Genomic DNA, 23,971 nt, shown 5'->3' on the forward strand with positions numbered 1-23,971 from the left:
GTAGAGGGACTGCTACTCTTGCTCATTTGCTGAGCAAATTCAAGATTTGAAGAGCTGATCTACAAAAGACTCTTTACTCTTTGTGATAGATTTTCATCCTCTTGATCATCCCTTAGCCTGTACTTGACCTATAGCTTTTTATTTCAGCAAAAGCAGTGCATTTTTGAGCTTTTTATGACCCGGAAAACTTTGTAGACGTAACTCTCGTGTCTCAGTGCAGGCTGTCCACAGGCAGTCTGCATTACAGCGCAGGTACTCCCTTCGGGAACTGCGCTGGAAGTCAATTTGACAGACCAGAGCCTGCGCTGGTCCAGTTAGCCAGTGTCTTGCTGAGGTTTCCCTTTGTGTCTGAGCCCTGTTTTCACTGATTTTTTGCTGATTGCTTGCTAGTCATTGTACTTGCTGTAAACCACTTCTCCTTGACATTATTCCGCCTCAGTTGTGTGATGAAACTGTGAATGTTCTTTTAGTATTTCTTGTTTCAGTTACAGTTTCCCATTGTGAAAAGCAAACCAGTATAGTTGTGACCTCTTAGATCCTGAACTGTAAAAGTGTCTTTGTGATCTTAAGAGCTAGTTTTATTACTGTTCATGGCTGTTTGAGTTTGTTTGTTTTTCATCTTATGGTTTGAATTCGTATATTTTTAGTGTTAAAACGAGTACCTGTAAGGTGTCTTTTCATTTTAGACGAAACTTGTTTGTTTACACTTCAAATTGAATTCGAAAATTATACAACAATTTTCTTTTGTCTACATCAACATTAAGGGAAAAGAAAAGAAATACATGCATCTTGCATTTGCATTTTTGATAAGTTTGTGTGTCTGATCTACGAGAAAGTGCATTAGTTTGTGCTTTGTGCTCTGTGTGGAAAGATATTGTTTTTCTCTCCCCTCAGTAGTTAGGATTTTCAAAGCTAAAAAGATTGTAAAAGCTTGCTTATCATTTTAGCTGCATTTAGGAATTTGTACCAATACATCTCGTGGTGATCCTGAAAGACAAACTGATAAACAAGATCAACTTAAAATATATTGAATGAATCTAAAAACGCATTGTAACATAACACTCACAATAGAGGTCTAGGTAGAGACGTGTTCCGGCGTCGTTAAACGTAGTGACTGTCGATCTCTACGAAGGTGGGTGATTCCTCCTGAGGGACGATAGCACTAATACGGACATGAGCTCCCGCCTACCGTCGCGTATATTGGGAGACCCCTATAGGCAATTATCCTTTATCGTTAGGAAGCCGTGTCGACCGCCCTACTGATCGCGATGCAGTGAACACAGCATTCACGAAGATCGACCACCCGTACCGTAAAACGTATTCTGTGGTTTCGCGAAAGGTTTGGCACACCCTCTGCCTAGATCTCCAGAGCAGTTTCTTTTGGCCCTTTTGAAACTCTATAACTGAAAAGGTCCAGCCGAGCATTTGTCACTTCGGGCTCGTTAATACATCGAAGGCGACTAGAGTCATCTTTAGCTTTTTCTCGACTCTTAAAACATGAAAAAACAAAGTTGTGTCTAAAAGCGTCTAATAAAATTCATTCAATACGGAAACATAATTCCCCTTTTTTGTATTTTAGTTGATCAAGTAATCCGCAGCCGTGGAGGAAAGTCAATTAAAACTCCGTCGTTCGGGGAGACTTGCGAGTCAACCGTCTTTGTCTCCGGAACCGAGAGTAGTACGGACGAAGCGAACTCGCTGGACCAGGTCAAAATCTCCTTTTAAAGTTAGAACGGAAGTTCCAACAACATCTGAGATTCTGGTCACTCCTGATATTTCTGGAATCCCTGCCTCTATTGAAGAAGTTCAACAGCAACAGAAGGACAGTGGTACTGATCCTAGTCTGAAGACAAGTACTTGCATAACTGAACCAGTTCCATCCGAAACCGGTCCACAGAGTCTTGTTATTCAAACAACTGTCGCTGTCGAAGCAACCCCTTCTTTGGCACCAGAAATCTTTTACGGACCTGACGGTCTTCCTCTTCCTCCTGGTCTGATTGCAATAGAGGAAATCGTAGAGGACCAGCAAGCAAATACTCCAACTCATTTTGGAGTAGGTACCACTCTTTTTCCTTCTGCATCAGAAGTTTGTCCATCGCCACAGGAAGTTCCTGTAGAATCGATAGGCAGTCTATTGGATAGACTTAAAATGTCTGAACAACCGTCGACATCTAGAACTGTACCAAACGACACAGCGACAGCAGAACCTCCTGCTGCCAACCCAACGATGTTTGCCGGCATACCAGCCGTCCCGACTAGCTCTCATCAGCTAGAAGGAGTCCACCCAGGGACTATTATGACAACTTGGTCTGTTCCAGTTTGTTCTTCCGGTATAATACCCGGTAATTCTTATGTTGAAACTAGACAAATTGATCCCTTTGGGAATCAGTTTGGGCCATCCAGTCCTCAAAGGCCATCTATACCCTTGAGCTCCGGATTGTTACCGTATGGGGGGCAATATGCCCTTTCACTTCCCCTTCCGGGGGGATACCCATACGGCAATTTTCAACAACATTCAGGTTTGACTGAAGTAACGACGAGTGGTTGGGTACCTATGGTACCCCAACAACCAAGAGTTGTATATTCCATGCAACAGTGTGTACCTATGTCTAGTATCCCGACGACACCAGCAATTGTAACCGTGTCGCAAGTTCAATCGATGCCTGTTGTATGTCAACCACAAGTTGTAATGGAACAGCCTATTGACCCTGCAACACAACCACAATCGCCAACTGCCGGGATGACACAGATACAAACGGGAACCATAACCCCGCATCTTGGTCCGTCGGTTAGTGTCGCACAGCAAAACATGGCTTCACAACCATGGATGGTGCAATACCAACAACCTCAGTTTCAACAGGTGTACCAGGGATCTGAGCAACAGATCTTTGCGAATAGTGGGCAACCCTATATTCAGAACGGGTTAAACCAACCACTTTACAGTGGCCAAGCCCACCAGCCGTATCAGTCATATCAACATCAGTTGCATTATGCTGGTATGCAAAGGCCTACTGCTCAGACGATCCCATCGTATCCTGGGTATGCCTCGCCAAACCTGAATCAGCAGTTGCCATTCGTGGCGACCCTAGAATTACCAGATTTACATCGATTAACAAACGATCCAATCGCCTATGCCCATTGGTGGCCAGCGATTCCTCACAAACTTCCTTCGGACATTCCTAAATTCAATGGAAATCCGGGCGAAGACCCGTCGAATCATGTGATGACATTCCATCTGTGGTGTTCGTCGAATACCTTGAATGATGATTCAATAAGGCTTCGCCTTTTCCAGAGGACATTGACTGGTCCGGCGGCTAAATGGTATATTGAATTACCTAGAGCCTCGTTCGACAATTTTAGTTCCCTAGCCACGACTTTCTTAACACACTTTCAATTACCTATAAGGTACGAAACTGGAACAGAGATCTTGACCAATTTCAAGCAGACAACGGCCACACATATATCAGATCATATACATGAGTGGCGTCGTCGTCGCAGAATGGTAAAAACCTATGTTCCAGATCAGCTATTAGCTGAGTGGTTTATAAAGTCGCTTCTGCCTGCAATAACAGAAGATGTGGCCAAGGGAGGCGTCGTAACAGAGGAGCAGGTTATTGCTCATGCTCAATATTTGGACTTAGTATATACTCAGTTGGGCACGCTCTATGATAAGATACCTGACGCCCCCAGACCAGAATTTTCAATCCCTCCTCCTCCCGGATCGAATAGTGACTCTCATGCCGGTGATGGCGTGATTGGAACTGCAAACGCTAATTCGACAAGGGACTCCAATAAGAAAGCCCGTAAGACTTCGAATCAAAAAACAAGTCAAGAGATTCTTTCTTCGGAGGTAAATGCTGTATCTACGGATAAAGGCAAAAACTCCAATCAACCAGGAAGCAAGAAGAATCAAAACAAAGGGAAGAAGAAGAAACAAGGAGAGTCATCTCCTCGAAAAACTTCTTCAAGCCCTCCTCGAGATAGGAAACCACCTTATGGGTGTCAGATATGTGATGAGGATCACTGGACGAGAGAATGTCCATACAAAGCTGATCTAAAAAGATTCTTAAAGAGTTCGCAAACTCCAGCTGTGTTAACTGATCCGTTTCCCGATCGAGGAAAAAATCTGGTTGGTAGTGGAAATGCTTCACCGTCGCAAGTGCTTATGTTATCGATATCGAAGCAACAGGATGATGCTTTAATTTCGACAAGGAACAAAGATTACGGGAATCCACAGGTGTCGAACGATAAAGGTAAAGATCAACCTAGCAGTTCGACAACAACTTCGGCAGAAGTTGTACCCCCCATCACACATGAATTAACAATAAAACCGCCAAAGGGAGTAGTACACAAGTCGACATTTAATCCTCGTGCCAGAGCGGCACAACATTATAATATAGTGGAAGATTTGGCGCAATCGCCATCTGCTATGTCGACTCTTGAGGTACTACAACATTGCCCATCCCAAAGGCAGGCATTGTTATCAGCAATTGATGGGGTGGATCCTAAAGATTCCAATCTTGTATCCTTTGATCACAAAGGATATGATCCTCAGTTACCAGCTCAACTAGCTTTCCTCATCCAAGTGAAAGCCCTCAACAAAACTGTTCATCGAACAATTATTGATGAGGGGGCATCGACATGTATTATGTCGATGAGTTGCTGGAAAACTTTAGGATCTCCAACCTTGACGCGATCATCAACAACATTAAAAGCATTCGACGGAAGGACATATACCCCTTACGGTATCCTTAGTAACTTGAGGGTTGAACTAGGGGGAAAAACAGTAGAAATAGATGTTGAAGTCATCAATGGCAATCTTGACTATAACATCCTACTAGGAAGACCATGGATTTATGCCATGGAAGCTGTTGTGTCGACCTATTTTAGGAAAATCGCATTCCCCTTTCAAGGAGGGATTACGATCATTGACCAACAAAATTTCCTCCCTAATGGTTCACAAGTTACAAGAAGCGTTCCTCTGATCCATGGAAGCGACCATTCATTTCAAAATATCGGAGTAGGTCTCCTAAAAGACCCTGCCTTAATGGGTACTTTCGCCCTACCGCCTCCAAGTAATCTGGCGGGAGTGGCCACGGTGGAAACCTACAAAATGAAATCTAATCCAATCTTCTGGTTGGATTCGGAAGACTCCTAGATATTTTGTCGGCTCCGAGGACGGTTCTTATCTCGTGTCAACCTCGTTAAAAAATGAAACAAGGAGTCATGAGGATAGTTCTTTTACTATCTCAACCTCATTAAAAAATGAAACAAATCCCCTTTTCAAAATTCAAAGGTAAACCTTCATTCCAACCACCGAGTTGAATGCAATGAAGCTTGGGGGGCATGCACCTCGATTTGCATTATTATGCTGGGGGAATGCAAACTTATCATCGAGCAGTTTTAGCAATGTTCATGCTCGTTAAAAAATAAAAGCAATCATCGAGCAGTTTTTGTGCAGAAGTTCATGCTCGTTAAAAAATAAACGTAAATTGTGAGCAATCTTTCCCTAGCAGTTCAAGCTCATCCAGAAAAATGAACCAGTAAACAACCTCGAGAAATGTAACCTTTGAAAGCCATATTAAAAGCCCTTGGTCGTGTTTATATGCCGTCACCTCCACTTTTCATTTGGCCGATCATTCACCTCCATTTGTGTGTTTACCTCTTTTGAGAAACAGCTGCGAAGAGTGATTTCACCTAGCCATCCTTGTGACACTGCCGTGATTGGAGAATTCCAATTTGTACCTGGAATCTGCTGCTATCCCTGTTTATCACTCGTTCCTCAAAAGACGAGTCTTCTTTGAGCTCTTTTCACTGACTCGTAAAATATGAAAAGTTTGCCGAGTTTTGGCCTTCCAGCTCGTTAAACAACCGGAACGATATCCCTCCTCTAGATTTTAATCTTTTTGGACCTGAGGGATTATTGCACAAAAAGATCGAGCGCTTGTTTTGTTCGGCTCGTTAAAGCAATCGAAAATTCATCCCTTCTGTATTGTTTTATACTTTTTCGGACTTAAGGGATTAGATGACGAAAAAGGAATTCTGGAGTTGAATTTATGTACCTTTTCAGACTCTCTAAAAATGAAAAGGACCGAGTTTTCCTTGTCGTTAGACTCGTTAAAATGATTAAATAGCGACAAACTTGTCTTTAGACGAGAACGAGTTTCCCTATCGCTAGGCTCGTTAAAACATAGCGATGGGCTTGCCCAAAGGGCAGGTTATAGAACAAGCATATGTTATCCTCCTCAAGCTTGACAAAAATAAAGAGGTACTGGTCAGAAATGACTGGGGAAAAATTGGGAGAACATCGAAGCTTAATGGTAGCAAGTCGCTCTTGAACATGACACTTTTCTTCCGTACCACATCGGGGTGGGTTGTTTCATTCACCGGTCTCATCACCATGGTCTTCGCCAAACCATCCACATTTGGGGTAATGCTACCGATCCATCGCATCAGTGTCGTTATATGTTCAAGAGGGGTCATTCTGAAAGTGTCAAACGTGTCCCATCCACTGCCATACATTATCCTTCATCCATTCATGATCGCCACCCTGAATCATATGTCACAGTTTGTTTTCACCTCCACTAAAGTCATTAGCTCCGTTCCGTGTCATTGATGTGGGATTCATTAAGGCCCTCCTTTGACGGATCGCTTCTTGTCGACTTCAGCTCATTATCCAAGAAGTGGATCTAGGAACACCCCCATCAGTACTTTGAAGCTTGCATGCCTCAATGGCAAGTTTCTCACTTCCGGCGACAGGTATACATCAATGACCTTCGACCAGAAGATTTTGCGTGGCGTTCGACGCCAAGTCCTTTATTCACGCCACGTGAATTATACTGCAGTACCTTGAGGGTCATCGTCATTATTGGTGATTTCTCTCGCGCTTGTTAACGGTTTTCATTATTGACCGGTAATCAAGCGATGTCTTTCCATGTTCGACTTCAGCGCAATTCTCACATGGATCGACTTGTACTTAGAGTGAAGATCGAACGAGTTTGAAGACCCCGGATCTAGTTTCATCCATCCGGGCTGCGATATATATTCAGGAAATATAAAAGCATTTGCCATGTACATCATTGCAGCAGATGATCATCCTACTCAAAGGATGATAATTTCAGCAGAAAATTATCAGTCTATCTTCAGACGATCGTCTGTCATATGTACCAAAATGTATTTATAAAAAGCTGAGCATGGGAATGCCCGCCTCAGCTAGATCATGAGAATAATGATGAATGAAAAATAATGTATTGTATTGTATTGTATTACAGGGCACTCTCCTCAGCACTGGAACGAACTTCGGATCCTCTAGATAAAGCATTTCACCCGATAAACGGCCTCATACTTTAGGGGGCAACTGTTATAGACATTTTTGTGCCTCGCATCATGGAGCATGGAATGCCAATAATTACAGGGATCCTCAGTCCCTAAACATGTTGTTCTTACCCCTAAAAGAACAAGGTCATCAAACAACAACACTTCCAATCAGTTCTCCACCTGAAAACACTTCAAAACAGGCTTATTTTGGATCATGTCAGCTGCTTAACTGAGCTTCTGTGCTGGAATGCAACTGTCCCACTCTGTACCTGCGCTGGAAGTCAAAAGTAATGAAGGCTACCTGCGCTGGGCAAGATTGGCCAAGTGGCACAGTCATCCTGCAAGGTGTCAACTGCCCAGGAAGCTTCCAAACTGACACTTGGTTCATAAGATTCGCCCTGTGATGAGTAAGAGGTACTTGATCACCATGTGTAAGCAAGGATCTCCAAGTGGACACAGGAACTGAAGATTAACTGAAGATGGAGAGGACACTAGTCAGCTATATGCCAGCCTCCAGCTGACTCATCCTTTCCTCTTCTCTCCTATATATAGAGCTCTTCTATGAGGTCTAAGGAGGCTGGAATTTTATGTAAAGCAAGGAGGTGCTGTTGGATTACAGTTAGAGCTATTGGGTGATTGTTTTACTAGAGGTGAAGAGGAGAGTTCTTGCTGCTGGGGAGGTGCTGCTGGATTGGAGCCATCATTGGTTGTAACCTTCTCAGAACCCTGTTACTTCTATCAATAAAGTTTTGCATGTTCTCCTATATACTTGTATTGCATTGATGTATTGTATTTACATGTATATTTGATTCACTCTAATCCATGCATCAGTTATGAGTACATGTATCTTGTAGTTTCCTCTCTTGTTTTGTGCAGGATCTGTGTGTAGCTGGACCGGCAAAGAGAGCAAGGAGCTGGGAACAAGAGACAAAGAGAGAGGATCAAGATCGACTAAGCGAAGGATACCAGGTTGGTTGATCATTTCTTCCCCCTCTCTGTACTTTCATAAAGGAAAACATCAAAGCTTTACTTTCAGTTGTTGCTAAAGACTGTCACCTTTAGAGTAGGGATAGGGTCATCCGCATCGGATACTTTTCCCCACAACAATATACTTCCTAATAGAGTACTGACTACTTTCGCATTTGTTTCATACTTCTTCTTCTCTGCTGCATCTGTAGGAGTAGCTGAAGGAAAAGCGTAGCCTGTTTCTACAATGTCCCAAACTTCTGTACCAAGAGATTGAAGATATGCAGTAACTCTTACCTTCCAATAATTGAAGTTTGTCCCATCAAAAACGGGTGGCCTGATTGATGCTTCTCTCTCGTAGTTGCTCATGATGAACGATCTACCTTCAAGCGATCAAGCTTCTCTGAAGGACCTGCTCTGATACCAATTGTTGGAAATAATACTGAGAGGGGGGGTGAATCAGTATTATATAATTCGTTTAATAAATCTTCTTTATTTGTTCTTTGAATTATTTTTGCATGTCAGTACCATAAAATAATGAAAATGAACAAAAGAAATAGATAGTCACACCAAAGAACACAAGATGTAAGGTGGAAACCCAATGTGGGAGAAAACCACCTGCTGCAATATGTCTCTATCTTCTTTCAAATTAGAAACTCCGTTTACAATGGTTTTGTACTGGTGCAGTCCTTTACCAGTACGCAGGCTGCAACCTGTAGAGAGCTACAACTCTCTCTCATTTTCCAGTCTCTCCTGGAAGGGAGCTACAACCCCCTACTTCTTTTCATACAAGGACCACTTTTCATAAATTTTCAAACTGGATCCATAAGCATCAATTGATCATCAAGTGTAAGAGAATTACCCAATCAACTGTAGTAACCGGATCAACAATAATAGGACCAAACCCAGAACACAACAGTGATAAACAAAGATTTTAAGAGAAGGAAGCACCCTGCTCAACTGCTAGCCTGAGTCCGGACTCACCCTGCTCAACTGCTAGCCTGAGTCCCGGACTCACCCTGCTCAACTGCTGGCCTGAGTCTATTGAACTGCCTGCGTCCTGGCGCACCTGAACCCTTCGCTCCTGCGTCCCGGACGCACCTGAACCCTTACTGCACCTGCGTCCCTCCGAGCATAGATGATTTCAAGACTTCAGAAGTAACCCAGACAATCAGATCCACAGATCTGAACATGCGCCAAGAGATCTCGGTCCATTAATAGATTCGCCTTGATTAGATCTAGACCAGATCTCACCCCATAAGATATTCAACAAAGACATACTCAAACCAAATGATCTCCTTTGCTTTATATAGGCAAGCTCCTCCTCAAATCAAGGAACAATACCACGAGCCGAAACCTTAAAAACACAATACCGTCGGTTAGATACCAGGAGTAAATCACAAGAAACCCCCACGTGTGCTTTTCTCTGCCTTAAAAAGTGTGCACTGGGTGGACGCACCTTCTGAACGGCTGGACTGCGTCCCTGGACGCGGTCTATGCATGGATTACCTGCGGGTACGCACTTTCTGAAAGGTGTACCTGCGTCCTTCTTAAATTTTTCAATAAATTAAGAGCTGATCATCAATCTTTGCTGCTGACATGAAGAACAGTGATCTACCACCTGAATGGGTTGCCATCAAGGACAACACCTGAACCATAATGCCAACAGTGTTAACAACTGCCACCGTTTTCTCGACCCAAAATGCGCAACAGCCTGGCTGTAGTGTGCTTCGTAAATAATATTGGCACGCTCACTTGGAGGAACACAAATGTGACCCACGTGGCATCATAGGGCATCCTAGAGGTGAAGATATGGAACATGCTAACCCTCCAAGAGTCTCTGGTATGCGTGGTCAAATTCTAGGTCGCTTTTGTAGAGAAGTGGCCAATCAGAAGTTTCATAACCACAAGAATTGAGCACAGTGGTTAATGCCATGATCGATGGTCGACTGAGGCAATCTACAACATTATTGGTGCTACCCATCTTATACTTGATATTCAAATGGAACTGTTGCAGATATGTGGACCACATATGATGGCGATCATTTTGCAATTTCCCTTGGGTCTGTATCAACTGCAGGGGCTGGTGGTCTATGTGGATGACCGTTTCCTTGCCCAAAATGTAATGCTTCCATTCTCGGTAGGCCTGCACAATGGAATACATCTCTTTGTCATAAGTGGGATACTTCCTAACTATGTTTGAAAGTGTCTCACTGTGATATGCCATTCGATGTCCATGTTGAGTAAGGACTGCCCTAATAGCATAGTCAGAGGCATCTATCTAGACCTCAAATGGTTGTTGCAAGTCTAGTAATGCGAGCACTAGTGCCGAGTAGATGCGATCTTTCAACTCTGTGAATGCCTTCTGTTAAGATTCAGGCCAAAATATTTTTTCTTTCGCTTCCCCCTTGGTGACTTGATTCAAGGGCCAAGTGATATGATAAAATCACAACATGAATCTACGGTAGAAGTTAGCAAGACATGAAAACCTACAGTGCTCTATCAGAGTGTTTGGGGATGGCCAATCCTCAATGACTTGGATCTTGGATGGATCCACATGCACCCCTCGTTCATCAATAATGTTTCCTAGATACTAAAACTAGGTCATGCCAAAAGTGAATTTCTCCAAATTAGCACATAACTTGTGTTGCCACAGTGTTTCGAGAACTTGTCAGATGTGGTGGAGATGCTCTTCCCAACCCTAGCTGAAGATCTAGATGTCATCCAAGTATACCACTACAAATGAGTTGGTGAATGGAGGCAAGATGTCATCCATTAGCCTCATGAAGGTTGGAGGAGCATTCGTCAATCTGAAAGGCATAACCAACAAATTGAAATGGCCCTGCTTGGCTTTGAAGGAAGTCTTCCACGCATCGGAGGGTTCGATTGCTACCTGGTGATATCCTGACTTCAAATCGATCTTGCTAAAACATTTCCCCCCTTTAGTTGGTCCAACAGGTCATCAATCTGTGGGATCAGGTACCTATTACAGACAGTGATATTGTTCAACACTTGATAGTCAATATAGAGTCTCCAAGTCCCATCTTTCTTCTATACCAACATGATTAGGCTCCCACAGGGCGATGAAATCAAACATATATGACCTTTCTGCAACAACTCCTAAATTTGCCTCTTGATTTCATCGTTCTCTAGAACAAAGCGCCCATAGATTGGTCCATTGGGTAGTGGCGCACTTGGGGTCAGATCGATGGAGGGCTTGACCTAACAGTGTAGAGGAACCCCTATGGGGGAGGTGAAGATGTCCTCGTACTCCTCCATGACCTTTTCCATCTGTAGTTGTCGCGTGGAGGGGCCCTGTTTGGAGGTCGTGGCCACTGTCATCTTCTTTCCTTAAGGGTGTATCATCAGGAAAACAAATTTCCTCATTTTTTAAAATGAGCTTACTGCATTTTTTTCAGTAACCAAAGAGATGGAGATAGGCGGTGCTACCTCTGGTATCCCATACAACTTATTTCCTGAAGTTACAATAACAACATGGGACCTTCGTTCATACACAACATGTCACTTCCACAAGTATTATTGGCCTAATAATACATCACAAACATCAAGGGGAGAAATGTCACACAATACCTCATCTATGAATGGCTTGATGTTGTATGGAAGGTGACACTGTAGGCTCACGCAAAGATCTTGTCCTTGGTGAAGCCACCCGATGGTGTACGATTGTGGATGTGGTGTGGTCGGTAATGCCAATAGCTTCACGACCTCTATCGAAATGAGGTTCTTTTGGCTCCTACTATTAGCAATGAGCTGTAGTGGGGAGCCCATTACCCACATCTGGGAGTGGAAGAGGCGTTCCTCCTCCTCTGGATCTTTGGGTTCCTCCTTTTGGATCTTTGTGGTGGCTATGGTGGCATTGGGCTCCACATCGACAATCTGGTTCTGTTTGTCATTCCCCTTGTCGAGTTCTGACTCAGAGTCGGAACACGCATTTGATTATGAAACTTCTAGCTCGATTACAAGTGATTGTTTGGCCCGAAACTCACTTCTGTTGAGTGGAGCTCTTATGGAACTCACACCACTTTTCGGTGTCCTTTTTCGGTTTCAGGGTGATGTTATTTGCTTGTAGCTTTTGTGGGTTGTCTTGGGCCACCCCACCTTGGTTTTCTCCTTTGTTCTACGTTTTAGGGGCACCTTTCCCATGCTTCAGATTCACAGATCCAAAGTCGCACTTCTTCTGTTTAAAATTTTGCTCGATCTTGATGGCATATCGGTATACCGTGCCGAGTAAGGAGATGTACAGGAATTTTATTTCTTCCTGGATGTACCTGTGTAGGCAGCTGTAGTATTTGAGTACCAAATGCTACTCCAAATTCTTCATACCCAACTTTGTGTGAAGGGTATGGAAAATATTGGTAAACTCTAACACATCTTGGTCCCTTCCCTGCTGTAGCATGGTCCAATTTATGTATTGATCCTCATAGCTTCCAATAGGGTAATACTTCTTGATGGTAGCCTGGAATTGATTCTAAGTGGGTGCAGCTGAAAATAGTGAGGCCATACTTTCATCCTTCTGCTCGTAGTAGGTTTCCCACCAGTCCTTGACATGGGGGACAGCTTTGAGAACAGCGAAAGTAATCTTTTCCTGGATGGAAAAATCATGAACATAAAAATACCCTTCTAGAAGATTTAACCATTTATCTACGATGTCTACATCTATCCGACCCTCAAATATGGGAATGTCAAAGTTAACTTGTGCCTTAAAGGGTGTGGCACTTATATAGTAGCTGTTGGAAGTAGATTTGTCGCCCCTGGGTAGTTGTTGAAGGATCTAGGCAAATTTGTCCATCATTGCATTCCTTTGTCGCATGAGGACCTCTTCGAGCAATATTTTGATAGGATCTCCTGCCCCCTCATCTTTCATTTCATCTGCCATGGGAGGCTGGCGGGATTTGTGAGGCCCGTCTTGCCAAAGTTCAACCAGTTCAAGCCCTAACTCCTTATATCCCGACCTCATTGGGGACATGCAAAGAAAGACAGAGAAAGAGCAGACTACTCTAATGCCACTGATCCCACTGATCTAGGTTTAAATAGGGATGCAACAAATTACAGATATAACCATACATACAGAGATGCAGCAGAAATTAATACTTCATTTCATTACTGTAAAATACTGAAATATGCTTACAAACATAAACGGAAATAAACTAGCTAGGGCGATGGTAGCTCGTCTTTGAGAAGAGATGTGATGGCTACATGCCTCTGAATTGTGTTACAATGAGGCTGAAAGGCCTATTTATTGTTGAGAAACAATGGAAAACCCTAAACATCCAAAAACCTAACCCTAGGAGATGAAGCACCAAACTATTGGCCTCGTTTAGGGTAAATTGGTACATCAACTTCCCAGTGTTGTAACTTTGTCATATGATCTCCATTTGAAGCGAACAATACCTCATTAGAAAGATCTATCCGAGGAGTAAAACTTTAGGAAGAGGATCTTTACTGCTCCAAATTTTCCCAAAAAATTTCATTTAGCGCTTCAAAATGGCTCCGGAAGTTCACGACCCAAAAAATTGCTTAAAATAGTAAACTGTGGTACAATTAAGGAAACTGAAAAGTAGAAAGAAACAATGGTGGGGGTCCAAGTGGAATTGGCCGGTGGCCACCAATATCCACCTGGATCATTGGCCTAACATTCCAAACTTATTCAACATTTACTACAACACTCAGGAATACCTTTCCACATAACAACTTGATTCCACTAGTGATCTTTCACTGAGTTAAAACTACCCTTTTGACCTACTTTACCTCCTAGTCAGACACATGCAGTATTTTTCATGCTATCATAGGGATTTATCAACATGCACAAGCCTTCCTCTATGCAAATACAACAAATATTCTCGATTTTTGTTCCTGGGTTGTAGATTCAATGATAGAATTTCAAGGTTAGCCTACATGCCACTGCCTCTAACTGCTTAGAGCTCTTTAGGACTATCAATGATCATCATAAGCCTGCATAATATATTATTAGGCTAAGATCTCGTCCAAGCTTGTCCAACACATGATAAGCATTTAGAAGCACACTTTGTAATTGTAACACTTCATGAATGCATATCTATTCCTTGCTTCATTAGTTTCATCCGAGAATCATCAAGAAGACTTTCTTACCTCTCAAGCTACTTGTAACAACACCTTTTAGCTCATGCATTCATATAATCATTCAGTAACTTATCAAACTATTGAGTTCCAAAACTGCCTCTTTCTTAAGCAACTTTCTCCTCCTTCTTCCTTTGCTTTTCCATGGAAAATGCATCCTAAATCATGAAAAGCCATTACACATTGCCCCAAGGAATATATTTCAGTGATTTATAAGTTATATTGTTATGTTTGTAATTTGAATAGGTTTTTGTTTTTCAGCTACGGAACATAGCCATATTTCGTAGCTAACCAATTGTTCTGAAGACATCGCCATGCTTTTGGAGATTACATGTGTCAAGAGAGGAAACAGATCATATGGGTAGTTGGGAAAACATCTGAGCATTGATGGTATCCTATCCATTTGACCAAGATCGATGAGGAGGACCTCGGTCAAAGGGGATTCAACTGAAGAAACCTACAACAAGTAGAACTCTATTTTTTCACCTTTCTTCATGAATGAATCCAAGGTAGTCTCCTGAAGCCAAGGACATCATTTTCCACTTGCACAAACAATATCCAAGAGCCACTATTTGAAGATTTATGTTTCAAGGCAAGAGAAGATAAAATTTCCGGATACATTACCTGCCTACGTGTTTGTTGTAGGTGACTTCTCCCTTTAAATAGTTCTATATTTTTCCTATAAATACTAGTGTTTAGAACACATAACAAGTTAATGTTTTTGCCGATGTAATAGTGCAATTTCTACTTTGTAGTGTGAGAAAATCAGTGCACTGTTTTTAATATAGAAACTCTATTTTTTAATGGATACTTGAAGCATGTGAAGTGTTGATTCTGCATTGCTAATCCTAGACCTTGCAAAGGGTCCCCGTGTGGTCAAGGGTACATTTCATTACTGTACATTTTATTTCTATTTGTCTTTCTTAGTTTAATTGTACATTTACTATGTTTTTCATCATGTTCACAATTTTTTTCTAACACTGTGTATATTGTAACTTGTGTCATTTGTTTCCACTAAATTAGGGTAGTTGTATTCCAGTGTAGATTAGTCTTGTAGTTTTCATTGCTCTCTAGTATCTCAATTGTAGTTTTGAAATTGATGTCAGTAGCATAATTCGATTTATTTCATCTGCTATTCCTTAGTTTCTAGATTTTGAATTAAGTTGTTCAATGCCTTTTTCTTGTTTGTGTAGTCACTCATGATATAAATGAATGTTTCCAAAAGCCTTTCGTTCATGGTTAATCCTCAAACTAAATGGGGAAATGTTGTATTTATGAATGAGCCTTTCATTAGTTTTTGGGTTAAGTAGTTCAATGCCATTTTCTTATCAGTTTAGTAACTCATGATTTAAATGGATATTTCCAAAAGCCCTTCGTTGATGGTTAATCCTAAGACTAAGTGGTGAAATATTTTATTTATGACTAAGTTTTTCCTCCCACTTTCATGTTTACTTTTCTTAGAGTGATGAAGAATGAAATCTCTCAAATATTTCTATCATAAGGAGGTAGTTCTCCCTGAATTATGTAGCAGAATGACAACAATACTCATTTAGTCTTGCTTTCACAAATAGAATAGTTGCAATTTCATTTTTGTTTCTTTTTACTTAGTTTAGCTACACTCCCATATTAAATTGTTCATCAAGCCTTCATTTTGCAAGTAGATTAGACAACAGAAGTAATTTTGTTTCTAGAATTCCATTTTCAGTTTATCATAGATAGCTACAATCCCATTTTCTCATTTAAGTTTTGGTTTTGTTGTTAAGTAGATAGTAGTTTTAAAGTCATTTCAGTTCATATTTTGGAAACAATTATAATAGCAAGAAGAGAGGCTCTGTTTTCACCTTCATGTTTAAAAACATTACTTCCAAATTTTGCCTAAAAGCACTTTTAGCTCCAACTTCATTTTTCCAGGTTTTTAGCAATAGTAGATGAAGATTTTAATTACATTGCACGACATTAGGAATCAAAAGAACAAAAACCACAAAACAAACATAAACTTAAAAATAGTGATGTAAGAAAGGGTCATCTAGCACTTATAGTGCACTACACTTCATCATTTTATGATACCCAGATTGATAATTTATGTAACAATTTAGGACACTAAATTGACTAAACATTTTGGCACCGCTACCGGGGAAGTGTAGCTAGGTAGCCTTCTTATATTCATAAAAAAAAAAATCAAAATCAACAAAACAAAACAATGACATGCATAGAGAAAGAGATTCTAGGGGTAGATTTATAGGTAGGGGCAGAAGTTCGATTTTCACAACTCTACCTACATTCCACACTCATACTCCTAGCCTTAGGATTCCTGGAATTCAATGGGCAGGAACTCAATTAGAATATTCTCCCACTTCATATACTAAACTGGACCTAGGAGAGAAAACCTTTTTCATCTCTACAGCGGAGCCTATTGTAGTTGAAGAAGTAGGAATAATTAGTGAAGAGGAAGAAGTAGAAACTCTCTCCCATAATCCATTAATAGAAGAACCATAATATTCTAAGAAAACTATCATGACAGAAGAAGAACAAGACGAAGAATTCTGACTATTTGGAGGAGGGGGTAGAGGGAGAGGTAGAGGTAACAATGGACGCGGTAGAGGAAATAGGGAAGGAGATAACTCATTTGGATTCCCTATAGTAGATGACGAAACACATACAACAATGAAAATCATTTCACCATCTGTCCTCCCAAACTTTTATGGGTTGAGAAGTAAGGATCCTGAAAATTTTTTGTTTGAGTTTGAAGTCTTATGCAGAACCTTTGACTATCTAGAAGACTCTCAAAAACAAATTTTTCTCTTCAACACTAAAAGGGGCTACTTTGAAATGGTTTATGGGGTTATTCACTCAATCCATTAGAATGTGGAATGATATGAAACATGAATTTTTGGATAGATACTTGGATTATTGTATGCCTACCAATCACAAGGATGAAGTGTTCAAAATGATGCAAAAGGAAGATGAAAACTTAGAGGATTTACTAGAGAAGTTTAACTACAATTTGAAGAGAGAAAAAATGAATAATTTAGATGAAGAAAGTTTGAAAGCACTTTTCTTGAAGGCCATTAGAGATGAATGGATAGATATACTTAACATGATGGGGAAGGGAGACATCCCTCAACTTCCATTGGGTGACATAGTAGAACTATGTGTCCATCTCTCAAGAGGGAAATGTAAAATTGGGAAAGGACCAAGAGATCCTTCTCTTATTAGAGCAAACAAATCTTTAATTGGATCTGTAAGTAGGGCAGAAATTGGCAATATGCTTGATGAGTTTAAAACTGATATTTTAGGGAGACTTAGTGAGCAGCTAGACACCCTCAAAATCGAAAACAAGAAGAAAACAAAAGCTGATTCTTTGGCTATATTTTGCCCAAAATATAGAAAGAAACATGCTCTAAGGGAATGCCCTTTAGATGCAAAAATTGTAGAAACTTGCATTATTTGTTTAGAAAGTCATGAGACCAAGGGTTTTCCTTCAATCCCAGATCTTAAGGTTGTCTTTCAGGAGGAGATAGTCCCAAATTCTATAGAACCTCTTTTTTTTGTTGTAAGAAGACCTTGGCAAGGGCCACAAAATCAAGGATTTAACAATCGAATGAATTTTCAGCCCCCACCAAACTAGAATTCTTGGCAACAACCTTGGCCTCAACCTCAATTTCAATATCAACCTCAACAATGGGCAAAAGAGGTACAAAATACTTATGGGATATTTTCTCAATATTATCAATATCCTCCATCTTATCAGAGCTATCCTCCCCCACAAAATCAACAACAAAATCAACAACCACAACTTCCAAATCAAAGCCCTCACCTTTCATTGCCATTTCCACAACAACCTCCACAACAAAGTCAAAATCCTCAACTCTTACTTCCATTTCAACAAAAACCAAATCAACTACCAACCCAATCATTGCCAAACCCAAATAATAAAAACCCTCAGAATGCTTATATGGTAGAAGGACAACAATTTCCTACTTACCTGATTGTTCCTCTAGATCTTAATGATGTTCAACTTAGATTTGGTACGATATTAGAAAAGGAAAAATTTTATATAGATATTCAAGAACAAGATGCTTCTGAGGAGGATTCTCTGAAACTCAATAAAAGTTTTGAGGAAACATCCCTTCAAAACGAAAACATTCAAAAAGAAAAACGAAAAGAGTATATAAACACAACTCCTATAATTGATTAACCAACATCTACTTCTACACCTCCTTTTCCTGAGAGATTACAAATTGATAGAGTGGAAAAATAGATCTTGTTGCCCAATTATGACTTCCTAGATGAATTAAATAATGTTTGTATCAAGATTCCTTTTTTATAGGCCATTAGAGAAATTGCTATTCTAGTAAAAATAATAAAGGAGTTGAGCATCAAAAGAACATGAAGAAAACCAAGAGACACAAAAAGAATTCACCTAGTAGGAAAAATAGTAGATATCATGATAGGAAATATTTCCACGCAGAAATATGTGGATCTAGGAAGTCCAATTCTCAAGACACACATAAATGGGATTGAAATTACAAACACATTGATTGACTTAAGGGCAACAATAAACATTATGAGTAGATAGACTATGGAGCAGCTTAAACTTCCTAACCTTCTTTACACACCTACCTTACTGCAACTTGCAGATAGATTAATAATGAAACAAGATGGTGTGCTAGACGAAAATTTAGTTTCATTAGATTCTTGGGAATATCCTGTTGATTTCATGATTTTACCTACCAAGAATAATTTAGGAGGACACCCGCTCATCTTAGGAAGACCTTCGCTCACCACAGCTGATGCTTTTATTAGTTGTAGATTTAGTGACATGTACATTTCTGATGGTAATTCAAAAAAGAAATTTACTTCGTATCCTCCAGCAAAAGAAATCATACAAATAGATGACAAGGACTGCATCAATGATGAAGATGTTATTCAACCTATGTTTAATATATCAGAAATTAGTGAAGATAGTCAAATTTTGAACACATTGGAAAATTTTGAAAAATCTTCAGAATATGATCATGCACAATTTTAGGAAAAGTCTAATGTTGAATACTTATCATCTAAGCAGATGTATCTCTATTCTATGGAAGACTTTCTCTACAATTGAAATTTTTCCAGGTAGGACATTGAACATAAACAAGAGCTTGGAGAAACTACAACAAGAAGAGCTAACCAAGATATTATAAAAACATTCTGCTACATTTGCATGGGATTATACTGACATGAAAGGTATTGATCCTAAGACTTTTATCCATGACATCTATATCGAGGAAAACAGTAGACCAATTAGACAACCTCGGAGAAGAATGAATCCAAATCTTAGGGAGATTGTGAAAGAAGAGCTCCAAAACCTACTCAATGTAAACTTCATTTACCCACCTCAGATAGCCAATGGGTTTATCCTTTGGTAATTGTGCCTAAAAAGAATGGTAAATGGAGGATGTGCATTGATTACAGAGAATTGAATAAAGCAACCTTGAAAGATCACTTTCCTTTTCCCTTTATAGATCAGGTATTAAATACATTAGAAGGTAAAAATTACTTTTCATTTTTGGATGGTTTTAGTGATTATAATCAAATCCAAGTAGCACCTGAAGATCAGGATAAAACCACATTTACTTTTCCATGGGGAACTTTTTCCAACCGAGTGCTTCCTTTTGGGTTATGTAATGCACCTGCTACATTCCAAAGAGCAATACTAGGAATCTTTTATGATCTGATACATCATTGTGTAGAGGTATATATGGATGATTTTACAGTCTATGGTAACACATTTGAAGAAGCCTTGGAAAATTTGGAAAGAGTCCTTAAAATATGTAAAGAAACAAACCTTTCACTAAGCCATGAAAAATGCTTTATGATGTTTACAAAAGGTATTGTTTTACGACATCACATTTCAGGAGATGGGATTAAAGTAGACAAATCAAAAGTTGAAGTCATCTCTAAGTTGCCAATTCCAAATTTTCAAAAAGATGTTAGAAGTTTTCTAAGACTTACAGGATATTATAGAAGGCTTATAGAAAACTTTATGAAAGTAGCATCTCCACTATTCGAATTGCTTACAAAATATTGTGAATTCAAGTAAAATCCTAATTGCCAACTAGCATTTGAAACCTTGAAAGAAAAAATATCTAAAACACCTATCTTAAGGGGACCATATTGGAAACTTCCTTTTTGTATTTCTACAGATGCATCAGATACAGCTTTAGGAGTTGTATTATGACAAAAAGATCTAATTCCTTATGCCATTTACTACACAAGTAAAAAATTGACTCCCATTGAGTTGAATTACACTGTGACTCAAAAAGAGTTCTTATCTGTTGTTCATGAAATTAACAAGTTTAGACACTATATAACAAGCTATGAAACTTTTGTTCATACAGATCACTCTGCAATTATATATTTGATGAATAAACCTATTATTAATGGCAGAGTTACAAGATGGCTTTTACTTTTGCAAGAATTCAATATTACTGTGCTAGATAGACCTGAAAAACAAAACACAGTTTCCGATTTCTTGTCAAGGATTCAGAATATCAAAGAAAACTCTCTAGCTGAGGATAAGTTCCCTGATGAATATCTATTTGCAGTAACTACTTAAAATCCTTGGTTTGCAGATGTTACTAACTATTTGGTTGCACGGAAGTTACCTTCACATTTATTTCCTAGAGAGAAAAGAAAGATTATTCAAAATAGTGCAAGATAGTCATGGATCTCTAACGAATTGTATAAAACAAGGTCAGATCTTATGATCAGAAGGTGTGTCAGCGAAGATGAAATGCCTGATATTCACAAAGCATATCATGATGAGCTATGTGGTGAACATTTTTCTGACAAGAGGACAGCCTATAAAATCCTTTCTTTAGGATATGATTAGCCATCCATATTTAGAGATGCTAAAGAATATGTCAGAAGGTGCGACAGCTACCAAAGGGTAGGGAAACCTGCTCCCTCAAATGAAATGCCATCACAACCTCAGGTACTTATCGAACCCTTGGAATAATGGGCTTTAGACTTTATTGGACCTATTAATCCTCCATCCTAGTAGAAAATTTTTATATTGGTATGCACTAATTATGTCACCAAATGGGTAGAAGCCATAGCATTACCTTTTCCTAACGGAAAATATGTAGTTAGTTTTCTTTTTTAGGATATTTTTACTCACTTTGGTGTTCCAAGAGAAATTGTGACAAATCAGGGAACTCAATTCACATCGAAAATGATGGAGAGGCTTATGGAAGAGTACAAGATCAAGCATAGGAAATCCACTCCCTATCATCCACAAGAAAATGGTCAAGTAGAGTCTACAAATAAATTTATTAAAGGAATCCTCACCCAGACTGTGCATCTACATAGTAGAGATTGGGAAAAAAGGCTTCTTGAAGCCTTGTGGGCTTATAGAACTACATGGAGGAACACAACATGACATACACCTTATGAACTTGTTTATGGAAAGCAAGTCTTGTTCCCCATAGAGTTCCAAGTTAAAACTTTCAAGATGGCAGTCAAGTTGGGGATGGATTTATCTGAACCTCAAAATTAGGGTGAAAATTGGCTTTTGAGCGGTCAAGTTGGGGATGGATTTATTGGCATGCTTATACAGAAAATGCATGGTGAAAATCAGAAGACTCTGACACCCTATATTTTCCAAAAAAAAAGTGACTCACTGTACATTCTGAAAATTCATGGTTTACTTCAGTTGATTCTGTTTTATTTCTGAAATCCACCACCATATTTCACCAATAAATTTTTCTTCTTCATCATTTCTTCCATATCCATTTTTCATTTCCATTATGCCATATTTCATCCACGTAGTCATCTCCATTTTTCATTCATTCATAAAGTCATATTTTATTCACTATTTAACATTCTGTAGTTGTTCTAGTTCTGCAGCTAATCTTGTTCTGCAATCAACTTGACTCTACAGTAACAGTTTGATCATTAGCTCAAAAAAAATAAAAATGCCAATTCATAATAAATTTGATATGCAGGTATTGGAGGAGAAAATAATTTTTGAAGACACATCAACATCTAAGCACCTGAAGAAGCAAACAATGAAAGGTTAGCAAGTGGAAAGGTATGGTTCTAGAGGTGAGAATAAAAACCTATTTCAAATAGGAATATAAAACATAAGTTGTATAATTTGTATAATCACACTACTCCTTGACTTGTCATCATGCAATTTGATTGCCATGATTATTCCACCATGCCTTCTGACTTTAATGCCTAACGGTCTCATGATTTGATCTCCAATTTTAACTTGTACTTCACTATAATTCTCCATTACACCTATTTAATAGCTAATTATATGACTTAACCCAGTTGGATATGGCTCTTCACAACCCTATTGTTCCTTTATTACACTGAGTTCCTCATTTTTACTTCTATAGCCTTGCTATGTATATGAGCACTCAGATTATTCATTCAGTTTTCGTTTCTATATATGTATAAGCAATACTCTATTTTTCATATAGTCTACGTGTGCAACACTTCCATGCCATACATCCTCCACACCATTTCACGCATACGATTTCCCTATTTCATATACCCTATATGCTTCATTCCCATATCCATACGTAGTCCGATATTTATTCCCATATCAGTAACTATTTTTGCTTCCATATAACATTGTTGTTTACATAGTCTTCTACACGCAGATAGTGAAGGAAATTTGAAGAAACACAAAGAAAAGTAGTGATAGGTCTCATTGTAAGAATAGAACCTATAGGAGTGAAATATATGGAAGGATATCCTCAGTTGAAAGGAATGTTGAGGAAAGTTGAGTGGCTGAGCTTCATTAAGAAATTCAATGGCCATCATAAAGAAATCACCAAGTCATTTGCTACATCATTTGATGGGATGGATGTAGAGATTGGTGACATAAAGTTTTCTGTGACCGAGTCTTTCATTGCAGCTGCAACCGAACTACCAAAAGTTGGAGAGAGGTGGTTCAAGAATAAATAATTCCATGATGAAACTTGGAAATTCATTCTCGAAAATCTAAGTATGGACACTTTAGTGTTTAAAAGAGGAATCCCCATCTCTTCACTTAAAGGAAAATGGAGTACCATGTTACTAATTATACAAAAATTTATTACATCCGAGGGTAGATATGGTTCCATGTATATGTATCACATAAGACTATTGATGAATTTTCTTGAAAATGGAACTATCAATCTCCCATTCTTTCTATTGAATAGCTTAAGGAGGATGTCCACTACTATTCAGAAGAAAATAGAAGATGTAAAACCTCACCTTTATCACCATGGTCTCATAAAAATTCTAGTTGAATATTACTTGAAGAATGTAGGAGACACATGGAAAAACTTTCTATTCAATTTTTTTTTCCAAGATCCACTAGAGTTAACAGAAGGAAGTTATGTCAAAAGGAATAGGAGGAGAAAAACAAGACTTACAATTCAAAATACTCCTATAACTTCAACAAAAGAAAATAGTGAAGAAGAGTCTCTCTCTGAAACTCTAACAGAGATCATAAAGCAAACAAAACAGAGGGGAAAAATGAAAATAAAGTTAAGGAAATCTATTGACTTACTCTTGAACATTCATGAGA

The sequence above is a fragment of the Pinus tabuliformis genome, chromosome 3_2 (genome assembly GCF_031772625.1).
Source record: "Pinus tabuliformis cultivar Carrire ecotype Pingquan chromosome 3_2, CPIR1, whole genome shotgun sequence".
Classification (NCBI taxonomy): Eukaryota; Viridiplantae; Streptophyta; class Pinopsida; order Pinales; family Pinaceae; genus Pinus; species Pinus tabuliformis.